This window comes from Symphalangus syndactylus, chromosome Y (assembly GCF_028878055.3).
Source record: "Symphalangus syndactylus isolate Jambi chromosome Y, NHGRI_mSymSyn1-v2.1_pri, whole genome shotgun sequence".
Taxonomy (NCBI): Eukaryota; Metazoa; Chordata; class Mammalia; order Primates; family Hylobatidae; genus Symphalangus; species Symphalangus syndactylus.
The window spans coordinates 27,651,472-27,663,283 of record NC_072448.2 but is presented as its reverse complement, the minus strand read 5'-3'; positions in this window follow the sequence as shown (position 1 = coordinate 27,663,283).

Genomic DNA, 11,812 nt, shown 5'->3' with positions numbered 1-11,812 from the left:
CCAACATAGTGAAATCCCATCTCTACTAAAAAAAAAAATAATAACACAAAAATTAGCCGGGGATGGTGGCATGTGCTGTAATCCCAGCTACTCAGGAGGCTGAGGCAGGAGAATCACTTGAACCCAGGAGGTGGAGGTTGCAATTAGCCAAGATCACACCACTGCACTCCAGCCTGGGTGACAGAGCAAGACTCCGTCTCAGAAGAAAAAAAAAAGAAGAAGAAGAAAAAGGAGGAAGAAAAAGAAGAGAAGGATGAGGAGAAGAGAAAGAAGAAGAGAAAATGAAGAGGAGGGGGAAAAGGAGAAGAAGGAATGAGAAGAAGGAGGAGGAGGAAGTTTGGAGGAGTAGAAGAAGGAGGAGGGAGGAGGAGGAGAAGGAGAAGGAAGATGGGAGCAGGAGGATGGAAGGAGGATAAGAAGAAGAAGTAGGAGGAGAAGGAGGGACGAGGTGGAGGAGGGAGGAGGAGGAGGAAGAAGAGAAGAAGAAAGCCATCTCTCTGACTTTGGAAATGACACCGAAGTGCCAGGTTCTGAAAGTATTTCTTTGATGAAGGAGCCAATGAGACTCAGAGCATTCTCCAGAAAAGAGGCAGCATAGAGCAGTTATGACCACAGTTTTGGAATCAGCCAGACCTCAGTTTGAATCCTGACTCAACCACTCATAACTGGGGTAAGGTGAGGAGATAGTGTTCAGAAGAATTTAGCACAGGGCTGGCACATAATATATGCTCAACTAATTGCAGCTATGATCATTATTATCATTAGATTCAGGAGATTTATATTATGGGTTAATGGGAAAAAATAGTCAAGAGAAGAGAAATTTTGAGAGGAAACAGGAGAGAGAGTTATTCCTCAGGAGAAGTAATGTCCCAACTTTACAATTTGTCCAAGGAGCAAAATATCCCCCATCTCCAATTTTAGTTATTTAGGCTCTTAGCCATGTCCTCCTTCTTCTGATTTTAATTTACAACAAAATGATGTGGCTTCCATTTTTGAACAATTGATGCAATGGACAAAAACCTCAAATATACCCTTTACTAATTAGGCCACTCATCAATTGGGCTTTAGCTTATCTATTCAGTCAGAAGACACAGTCAGATGACATCAGACTCATTACCATGGGCAAAGATATTACTAAGGGATTAGAAGATTGGAAAAGCTGAATGGTATATCCTGGTAAGATTTTTGTGAGAACTTCATTTTCTAAACCTGCCTCTCTATATCCCAAAGATTTTTACAAATGATTTAATGCTTTGATGTGAATATGCCTGTGGCTTCAGAAATGTCAAAAAATATTGCGTGAAAATGAAAATTTCAGGCTGCCAACTTTATGGTATCCATGGAGTCATGGAAACTGGTTAGTTCTTGCCATTTCATTATTTCTAGAAGTTCCCTACTCCACTTCCCACATACAAACAAAATAGCTGAACCCTTCTTTACACACATCCATGTTTATTTATTTGATGACCTTCTGTATTGGCACCCTCAATCAGCTTAGTCATACAACTAACTGGTTAACACAGTGATAAAGCTTGGCTTCCTCCACCTCTAACTCTCTCACATCTGCCTTTTCTATCCCAACCTCACCGCTCTTGTAGTTTTGTGAAATCTTGTGTAGTTTTGCATGCTATTTTTCCTTATTTTCCCCCAATTATCCTTCTGCCAAAGCTATTTTTCTAAAGTGCAAATAGTCACAAAGCATTTTCCCACTTATGTCAATTCTAAGACTGCCAAACATACATGGTAGTGCTGCCAACAGACAATGATGATGGGAATGTTCTGTATCAGAGTTATTCAGTATGGTAGCCACCAGCCACATGTGGCTGTCAAGGATGTCAAGACTGGTTGGCTAGAATTAGAAATTGAATTTTTAAAATTTTTAATTAAATTTAAATAGCCATATGCGGCTAAGGTGGTCCATATTGGATCCTGCAGACCTGTGGGCTAAAGTCCAAGTTAAGTAGGGTACAGGGATGCAATGCTAATGGAAAATGATGGAGTGCCTCCAAGATTTAGTTCCTGACTGCGTTTTTAGTCTCAGCTACCACTCTTCTCTGCCTTGTATTTTTGCCAGGAATACAAATACCTTGTAGCTCTTGAACATACTTTTCCAGGCAATGCTATGATGTCTTCGTACAACCCATTCCTTTGGCCTTGTATATCCACCTTTCCTGACTTTTTACAACTGCCATACCCTGTAGGATCCTTTAAAATAGATGTGAGAAAGAAATCACTGTATCAAAAAGACCCTTCACCTGTATGTTTATCATGGCACTGTTCAAAATAGCAAAGATATGAATCAACCTACATGTCCCTCAAGGGAGGACTGGATAAATGTGTGGCATATATCTACCATGGAATACTACTGAGCCATAAAAAAGGATGAAAATTTGTCTTTTGCAGCAACATGGATGAAATCGGGGCCAATGTCTTAAGTGAAATAAGTCAGAAATGGAAAGTCAAATGCAACATATTCTCACTTATAAATGAGAGCTGAACAATGGAGGTGGGAGGCTGGGAGGAGGGTGAGTGTTGAAAAATTACCTATTGGGTATCTCCTACAATATTTGGATGACAGGCACACTAAAAGACCAGACTTCACCACTACATGATATTTGCATGGAAGAAACCTGCACTTGCAACCCCTAAATATATAAAAATTAAAAAAATAAACAAATAAATAAATTAAATAGACCTGAGACTTATTCCTCCAGAGATTCTTCCTTATCTAACCCAGAAAATCAATTTTTTTATTTTTACCTCTGTAGGTCGTTTTATTGTTTCACTGATAACATTAAATCATAATTACTTACCAAACTATCATTTTCTTAAGAACAAGTTCATGACTTCAGTTGTTTGTTTTTCTAGCATCTGCCACATTACCCAGGATAGAGTGGTCACTTAATAAATGTATGTTCAGTTAGATGTCACTGAATTATTTCCTTGACCTGACACAGAAAAAAAAAATATTTAACTGATTTTTTTTCTGGTTTAGTGAATATCCTTTAGACTCAGCTTTAAGTAAAGCACCAAGAAATCTCATTTCCTAAGCAATAGAAAAAGACTTGGGGATAGAGTGAGATTACTGAATAGAAAATTGACTGCAAATGTCAAATATCAGGTTGCATCTGTTCATTCAGCCCAGTTTGAGAATCAAAAAACACTCAAAGTACAAAAGGATTTTAAAAACTACTTTCTGTTATTGTAAAATTGTTTCTCCTACAACCTCTTGCCAGATTTTGGTTGTGTTTAAATATACAAAGTGCCAGTGTTTTCAGGAAACATATAAATTAGATCTCTCCTTTTCATGGTTTAAAATATTATAGTTATTTCTCAAGGTAGAGGGAATCAATTTTTCTTTCAGTGAGTTCATTCCTTTCACAGATGTCTATACAATTAGTAGACTCCATGTGGGTATCTATGAATCTGACCTGGATAGGCCATGAATTGCTGTCTCATTTTTCCCTAGCTGCTCTTAAATCTAAAACATAATACTATCCAGCAGAGTTCAGATGCACACCGAGGCTTTATTTATAGGGAATTAAAATAATATTTGGTTCTCAAATCCAAATGATCTAGCAGACTCTGAAAGGCAGAACTGAAAGGTCAGACACGAGACTGAACCCTCACATCTGTACAGCATTTCACAATTTACCAAGTATATTTAACCTTATTATCTCATTGGGTGGTTACAAGAAGCTTTTGAAATAAACAGAGTAAAAGCCCATTGTCTGCATTAATAAAGAAAGAAAAAGAAAGAAAGAAGGAAAGAAAAAGAAAGAAAGAAAGAAAGAAAGAAAGAAAGAAAGAAAGAAAGAAAGAAAGAAAGAAAGAAAACTGATGGCTCTGTGGCTGATCCAACATGTCCAAGTTCTTACAGCCAGAGATCTGAGATAGAGACAGAATCTCTCTCTGTCGCCCAGGCTGGAGTGCAGTGGCACGATCTGGGCTCACTGCAACCTCCACCTCCCGAGTTCAAACGATTCTCCTGCCTCAGCGTCCCGAGTAGAGGGAGACTGTCTCAAATAATAATAATAATAACCTTACTGAAATGTATAATCTTCGTTTACTCAAAAAAGTTACTTCATGAATAGGTAAAATGTGGCCAGTTACTGATGGTTTACAAAGTAACATTTAGCAATATCTCTAGTAGAGAGACCTCCCTTGTAAGCTACTGGTTTGTAGCATTGCCAAATGACATCATTGTAAAAAACACTCTATCTCTAATGGGTATGAACGCATTTTTTCTATTTTTTCCCAAACCTGCTCTTTCTCTTGCATTACATGTTTGGCTCAGTGACATAACACAGGGTCACCCAAAATAGAATATTCAGTATCCTCGCTTCCTTCGCCCATTCATCTAAATTCTCCTGTTCTACAAGATCTGAGTGCTACTATCTCTCCATTTTCATGGCCACTGCTATAGTGAGGCCTTGATTTCTTATCAGGATAATTTCAGCGCTATCTTTATTATCAACAGGTATTTATTGCACTTCTCCTAGGCTATGCACTGGAAATATAATCATGAGCCTTCTAGCTACCAGGGAAATCAGGAAGTTGAATAACAAGCTCTCCTTAGGGTAGTTCAAATTTTCCTTCTGAAAAGCATGATTCTCCTATCTGACTACATTTAATATTCTGTTTATGTGATATATTTCACTCAAAATAAAACAAAAGAAATAGAGCAAAACTTTCAGGGCCTTCCAATCACTAGATGAAACCTAGATTCACTAACATGGAATACAGGACTCTTAAGATTTTTGCAAAACTCAGTTCTTGCCTCACTCTCCAGGCCCAATTCATGCCCTTCTTCCTTTCTCTCTCTCTCTCTCTTTTTTTTTTTTTTTGAGAGGGAGTCTCGATCTTTCTTTCTTTTTTTTTTTTGAGGTGGAGTTTTACTCTTGTTGCCCAGGCTGGAGTACAGTGGCACCATCTCAGCTCACTGGAACCTCTGCCTTCCTGGTTCAAGTGATTCTCCTGTTTTAGCCTCCTGAGTAGCTGGGATTACAATCACCTGCCACCATGTCCAGCTAATTTTGTATTTTTAGTAGAGATGAGGTTTCTCCACGTTTGTCAGGCTGGTCTCGAACTCCTGACCTCAGATGATCTGCCCGCCTTGGCCTCCCAAAGTGCTGGGATTACAGGCGTGAGCCACTGCGCCTGGCCAAGTCTCACTCTTTCACCTGGCCTAGTTTATTATTACATTTTATCTTTTAGTATGAACCGATGCATTTTTATTATATTCAATGGTTTTTTTTTTTTTTTTTTTTGAGGCAGAGTCTTGCTCTGTCACCCAGGCTGGAGTGAGGTGGCACGGTCATGGCTCATTGCAGCCCTGACCTCCAGGGCTCAAGTCATCTGCCCACCTCAGCCTCCCAGTAGCTGGTACAATAGGCATGCCTGGCCAATCTAAAAATCTTTTGTAGAAGGCCAGGCATGGTGGCTCACACCTATAATCCCAGCACTTTGGGAGGCCGAGGCGGGCGGATCACTTGAGGTCAGGAGTTTGAGACCAGCCTGGCCAACATGGTGGAAACTGTCTCTACCAAAAATACAAAAAAAAATTAGCTGGGTGTGGCGGTGCACACCTGTAACCCCAGCTACTCCAGAGGCTGAGGCAGGAGAATCACTTGAACATGGGAGGTGGAGGTTATAGTGAGCTGAGATCGTGCCACTGCTCTCCAGCCTGGGTGACAGAGCGAGATGCTGTTTCAAGAAAAAAATAAATGTCCAGTCATGCTGGCTCACGTCTGTAATCCCAGCACTTTGGGAGGCCAAGGTGGGCATAAAACCTGAGGTTGGGGGTTCGAGAGCAGCCTGACCAACATGGAGAAACCCCGTCTCTACTAAAAATACAAAATTAGCCAGGCGTGGTGATGCATGCCTGTAATCCCAGCTACTCCAGAGGCTGAGGTGGGAGAATCACTTGAACCCAGGAGTGGGAGGTTGCGGTGAGCTGAGATCACACCATTGCACTCCGCCCTGGGCAACAAGAGTGAAATTCTGTCTCAAAAATAAAAAGAAGAAAAGAAAAATATTTTTTAGAGATAGTGTTTTGTCATGATGGCCAGGCTGGTCTGAAACTCCTGGGCTCAAGCAATTCTCCCACCTTGGCCTCCCAAAGTGCTGGGATTACAGACGTGAGCCACCACGCCTGACTTTCTTTCTTGTATACATATGAAATTGACATTTGTGTATGATGTGAGTTAGGAGTCAGGACTGACTCTTTTTTTTCTTTTGTTTTTTTGAGATGGAGTCTCGCTCTGTCACCCATACTGGAGTGCAGTGGCTCGATGTCTACTCACTGCAAACTCCACCTCCCAGGTTCAAGCTATTCTCCTCCCTTAGCCTCCCAAGTAGCTGAGATTACAGGCAAGTGCCACCAAGCCCTGCTAATTTTTGTATTTTTAGTAGAGATGGGGTTTCACCACATTGGTCAGGCTGGTCTCGAACTCCTGGCCTCATGATCCGCCCACCTCAGCCTCCCAAAGTGCTGGGATTACAGGTGTAAGCCACCACACCCAGCCAAGATTGGCTCTTTTTCATAGGGATTTCTAATTGACTGGCACCGTTACTGAAATGATACTTTCCCCACTACTACAATGTCAACTTTGTCATTTATCAGGTGAATGGTAAGTTTTGGGTCTGTTTCTAGACTCTGTTCATTGACATTTTGTCTATCCGTGTTTATAAACTGTCTCAATTCTTGTAGTTTTATAACAAGTCTTCCTAACTGGTGGTATAAGTCTTTTAACTTTCTTCTGCAATATCAAATTCCTGTTTTGGTATTTGCATTTTCACAAAAATAAATTTTAATTGGCTTGGAAATTTCCAACAAAAAATAGTGCTAGAATTTTGCTTGCTATGTGTTGAATCTACAGATTAACTTGGCAAGACTGATTTTTTTTTCAGTATGGATCTTCCAGTCTTTGACCATAGTACATTTATGTAAGACTTGTGGGATCCCTTTCAATAATGTTCTGTAGCTTTCAGTATAGTTATCTCATTAGTTTTATTCATAGGTATTCAATAATTTTTGGTGCTATTGTCAATGGTTAAAAGCCACCTACTATGATACCTCAGAATATTGGCAAGCAAATACATTTTACCTATTTATTTTTTTCACATCAGAATTATTTTGCATTTATTTATTTATTTATTTATTTATTTATTTATTTATTTATTTATTTATGTATCTGAGATAGAGTCTTACTCTATCACCCAGGCTGCAGTGCTGTGGCACGATCTTGGCTCACTGCAACCTCTACCTTCCAGATTAAAGTGATTCTCCTGCCTCAGCCTCCTGAGTACCTGGGATTACAGGCACCACTGGGATTACAGGTCATGCCACCATGCCTGGCTAATTTTTTATTTTTAGTAGAGACCAGGATTCATCATGTTGGCCAGGCTTGTCTCGAACTCCTGACCTCAAGTGATCTGCCTGCCTCTCAAAATGCTGAGATTACAGGCATGAGCCACTGCACCTGGTCTCTTTTGCTTGCTAGTGAGAGTTGGCATAAGAAAGATAAAATAACATTTACAGTTGTTTTGTTCATTTTGTTATGTTTTGTTTGAGACGGAGTTTCACTCGTCACCTAGGCTGGAGTGTAATGGCACGATCTTGGCTCACTGCAACCTCTGCCTCCCTGGTTCAAGGGATTCTCCTGCCTCAGCCTCCCATGTAGTTGGGATTACAGGCAGGTGCCACCACACCCAGTCCATTCACAGTTTATTTATTCATTTATTCGAATTATTTATTTATTTTGAGATAGCGTTTCACTTTGCTGCCCAGGCTGGAGTGCAGTGATGCCATCGTGGCTCACTCTAGCCTCTGCCTCCTGGGTTCAAGTGATTCACCTGTCTCATCCTGCTGAGTAGCTGGGACTACAGGCGCCTGCCACAATGCCAGGCTAATTTTTTGTGTTTTTAATAGAGATGGGGTTTCATCATGTTTACCAGGCTGATCTCAAACTCCTGATGTCAGGTGCCCTGCCTGCCTCAGCTTCCCAACATGCTGGGATTACAGATATGAGCCACTGTGCACAGCCAAGAATTTCTAGGACTAATTTGATCCTAATTTTAATGATCCCAACATCATTCTTTCATATGATTTCGAAATCATAAAACTGCTACTTCTACATCAGAGGTTCTTACGGTGAATAGGCTTCAATGGCCTGTGATTTCACCCCCTCAGAATTATATGCAGCATATTGTGTTTATATGCATTTTTTTCTGGCAAGATTACCCATAGCTTTTATTAGATTTCAGAGAAAGTAAATTGTATGTCCACTCCCCGAAATAAAAACAAGTCAAAGAATAACACCATTCAAAAAATATTTTTTGAGATAGAGTTGGTCTGTCCCTGGGCTAGGCTGCAGTGGCATGATCATAGCTCACTATAACCTTGAACCTCTGGGCTCAAGGATGATTCCGCCTCAGCCTCTTAAGTAGCTAAGACTATATGTGTGTGCCACTCTGCCTGGCTAATGTTTTTGTTTTTTTGTTTTGAGAAGGAGTCTTGCTCTGTCACCCAGGCTGGAGTGCAGTGGTGCAGTCTCAGCTCACTGCAAGCTCTACCTCCCGGGTTTAATCAATTTTCCTGCCTCAGCCTCCTGCATAGCTGGTATTACAGAGGTCAGACACCACTCCCAGCTAATTTTTGTATTTTTAGCAGAGATAGAATTTGACCATGTTGGCCAGGCTGGTTTCAAACTCCTGACTTCAGATGATCTGGTCGCCTTGGCTTCCCAAGGTGCTGGAATTACAGGCGTGTGCCACAGCACCCAGCCGGGCTAATGATCTTTTTTATTTTTTGTAGAGATGGGGTCTCACTATGTTGCCCAGGCTGGTCTTGAATTCCTGGCCTCAAGTGATCTTTCCTCCAGTTTCCCAAAGCGCTGGTATTACAGGCATGAGGGAGTGTGCCTAGTCTCACACCAGTTTTTTAACGGATTTGAAGGAATGCAATTGAATATTGTTTCTATTGTTAAGGAAAAAACAGTTTGCCATGAATTTAGTTATTTCCTATATGGTAATCAGTGTGAGAGTGCACTGAGATAGTCATACTGCAAAGCAGGGATGGCATGAGGAGCACAGATGATATCTGTAAAGGGTCTTGCAGTGTGCCTTCTATACTATAGATGCTTAAAAGTAGTGGGTATTATATAAGTTTGAAGAGATTTGTGTATTTATTTCATACTTTCACCTGTTATCCATCTTGCCATTTTATTCATGTTATGTAGAGGAAAGTAATTAAGTCTTCCCAAGTATTCCATACCTAACCATTTCTCAGTATCTGCTAAAGCATTTTTCCTGCTGGAGGATTAAGATATTTTATGAATGAACTGGTTTCCCTGTTCCCATGTGATGCAGAATTATAGTTGTGGTTTCCAGCGAGATGACTATGCCACAGTTATTTTCTTGTGCTTGTATAATAAGAGCGTTTTCGTGTTTCTGCTGTATTCTAGACACTTACACAATACAGCTCATTTCCGTATTGTATTTCATGTGCAACACCTTATTGTGGTGAGTTTTCTGTAAAAGTAGGATCAAGGGAGGAGGAAGTGAGAGGACAAGACAGTGGAAGGCCAGAGTTGATCCAAGCCATGGAATTTTGGATGGAGTGGATACAGGTTAGATTTAGAGAGAAAAGCGGATGTCTGTTAGTTTCTTCTATCCTTGGAGGAGTTAGTACCTTGAACAGGGGTTATTGCAGAATTACAGGGAGATTTGTCTACTGGGCAACATAGAAATTAAGTTGCTTTCCTTATTCACCTAACCCGATTTTCTAGAGACCTTGCCACTGCATTATGAGATGGTAAAACAAACTAATAAAACATGAAAATCAAAATAGTGTTGTATTTTTTTCTTCCTTTTTAAAGAAAAATAATCTTTATTATTAATTAGGTGCATTACTAATGAGCATTACTTCATTACTAATTAGTTACATGCAATTTTAACAAAATTTAAACTTTTTTGCATGAAACACACACAAGAAGCTGGCAAAGGAAAGGAAAGTGGAAGGAAACTAACATTTTTTGAGGCCAGACATGGTGATGAAACACTTTCCATTACTGTATTCAGCACTAACAGTAACCCATGAGGTATAAGTATTCGGATTCTCATTATGTAGACTGGGAAATAGAAACACATTTTATTGGTTTTATTTTGTTTTTTGAGACAGTCTCACTCTATCGTGCAGGCTGGAGTGCAGTGGTGCAATCTCAGCTTGGTGCAACCTCTGCCCCCTGGGTACAAGAAATTCTGGTGCCTCAGCTTCCTGAGTGGCTGGGATTACAGGTGTGCACCATTACACCTGGCTAGTTTTTGTATTTTTAGTAGAGGTGGGGGTTTCACCATATCAGTCAGGCTGGTCTTGAACTCCTGACCTCAAGTGATCCACCTGTCTGGGCCTCCCAAAGTGCTGCGATTACAGACATCAGCCACCGTGCCCAGCTTTTCTCTATTTTTTATATGTAGAAATAGAGATGGAGTTTTATCATGTTACCCTGGATTCAAGCTATCCGCCCGCTTCAGACTCTCAAAGCAGGGATTACAGGCGTGCATCACCATGCCCAGCCTTATTCAGTATTTATTAAGTGAGCAATATAGCATTAAGAACTCACATGCTCATTGTCCTATATACTCTTACAACAACCCTATGAAATATACATTTTGCCTTAATTTATAAAGTAATACACTGAGGCTTAGAGAGGCCAAGTAACTTGCTTAAGAACATAGTTCATCTGGGATTAGGATCCCTGGACTGAATGGTCCATATCTCTGAGCTAAGGCAATGAGGAAAATGTGGAGGGCCCAGAGGATGGAGAGGAGTGAGATTGAGAGGTGGACTGGTTGAGGAATAAGTCCTGCTGAAGTTATTGCTGTCATCTTTTAGACTTGTGAAATCTGGAGAGATGTTAGCATCTTCTAGGTTCATTTCACAAAAAATACAAAAATGTTAACATGATTTAAATACTCAAACTCTTTGAGTTTGTCAATTCTACTGCTGCTATATTTTAATATTAAGGTGTTCTTTCAACTGTGTTTAACTCTTTTTTTTTTTTTTTTTTGAGACGGAGTCTTGCTCTGTCGCCCAGGCTGGAGTGCAGTGGCGTGATCTTGGCTCAATGCAAGCTCTGCCTCCCGGGTTCACACCACTCTCCTGCCTCAGCCTCCAGAGTAGCTGGGACTACAGACATCTGCCATCACACCCAGCTAATTTTGTTTTTTGTTTTGTTTTTATTTTTTGTAGAGACGGGGTTTCACCGTGTTAGCCAGGATGGTCTTGATCTCCTGACCTTGTGATCTACCCACCTCGGCTTCCCAAAGTGCTGTGATTACAGGCATAATCCACTGTGCCCAGCCTGTCTTTAACTCTCTCTCCATTTTAAAATTTCTACTTAAAATATTTTTAGTGACACCCTGTCTCAAAAAAAAAAAAATGTTGATCGGGTGTGGTGGCTCATACCCAATTACAGGTGTAATCCCAGCACTTTGGGAGGCTGAGACAGGAGGATCTCTTGAGCCCTGGTGTTTGAGACAAGCCTGGGTAACAAAATGAGACCCCCATCTTTACAAAAAATACAAAAATTAGCTGGGTATGCTTGTGAGTGCTGTAGTCCCAGATACTAGGAATGCTGAGGTGAGAGGATTGCTTGAGCTGGGGAGATGGTGGATGCAGTGAGCTATGATTGCATCACTGCACACCAACCTGGGTAAAATACTCTGTCTCAGAAAAAAAAAGTTTTAACCTCCCTGGACCTTATTTCCCTCTGAATCCTGGTCTGCTAATTCTTCACTATAATAGTAA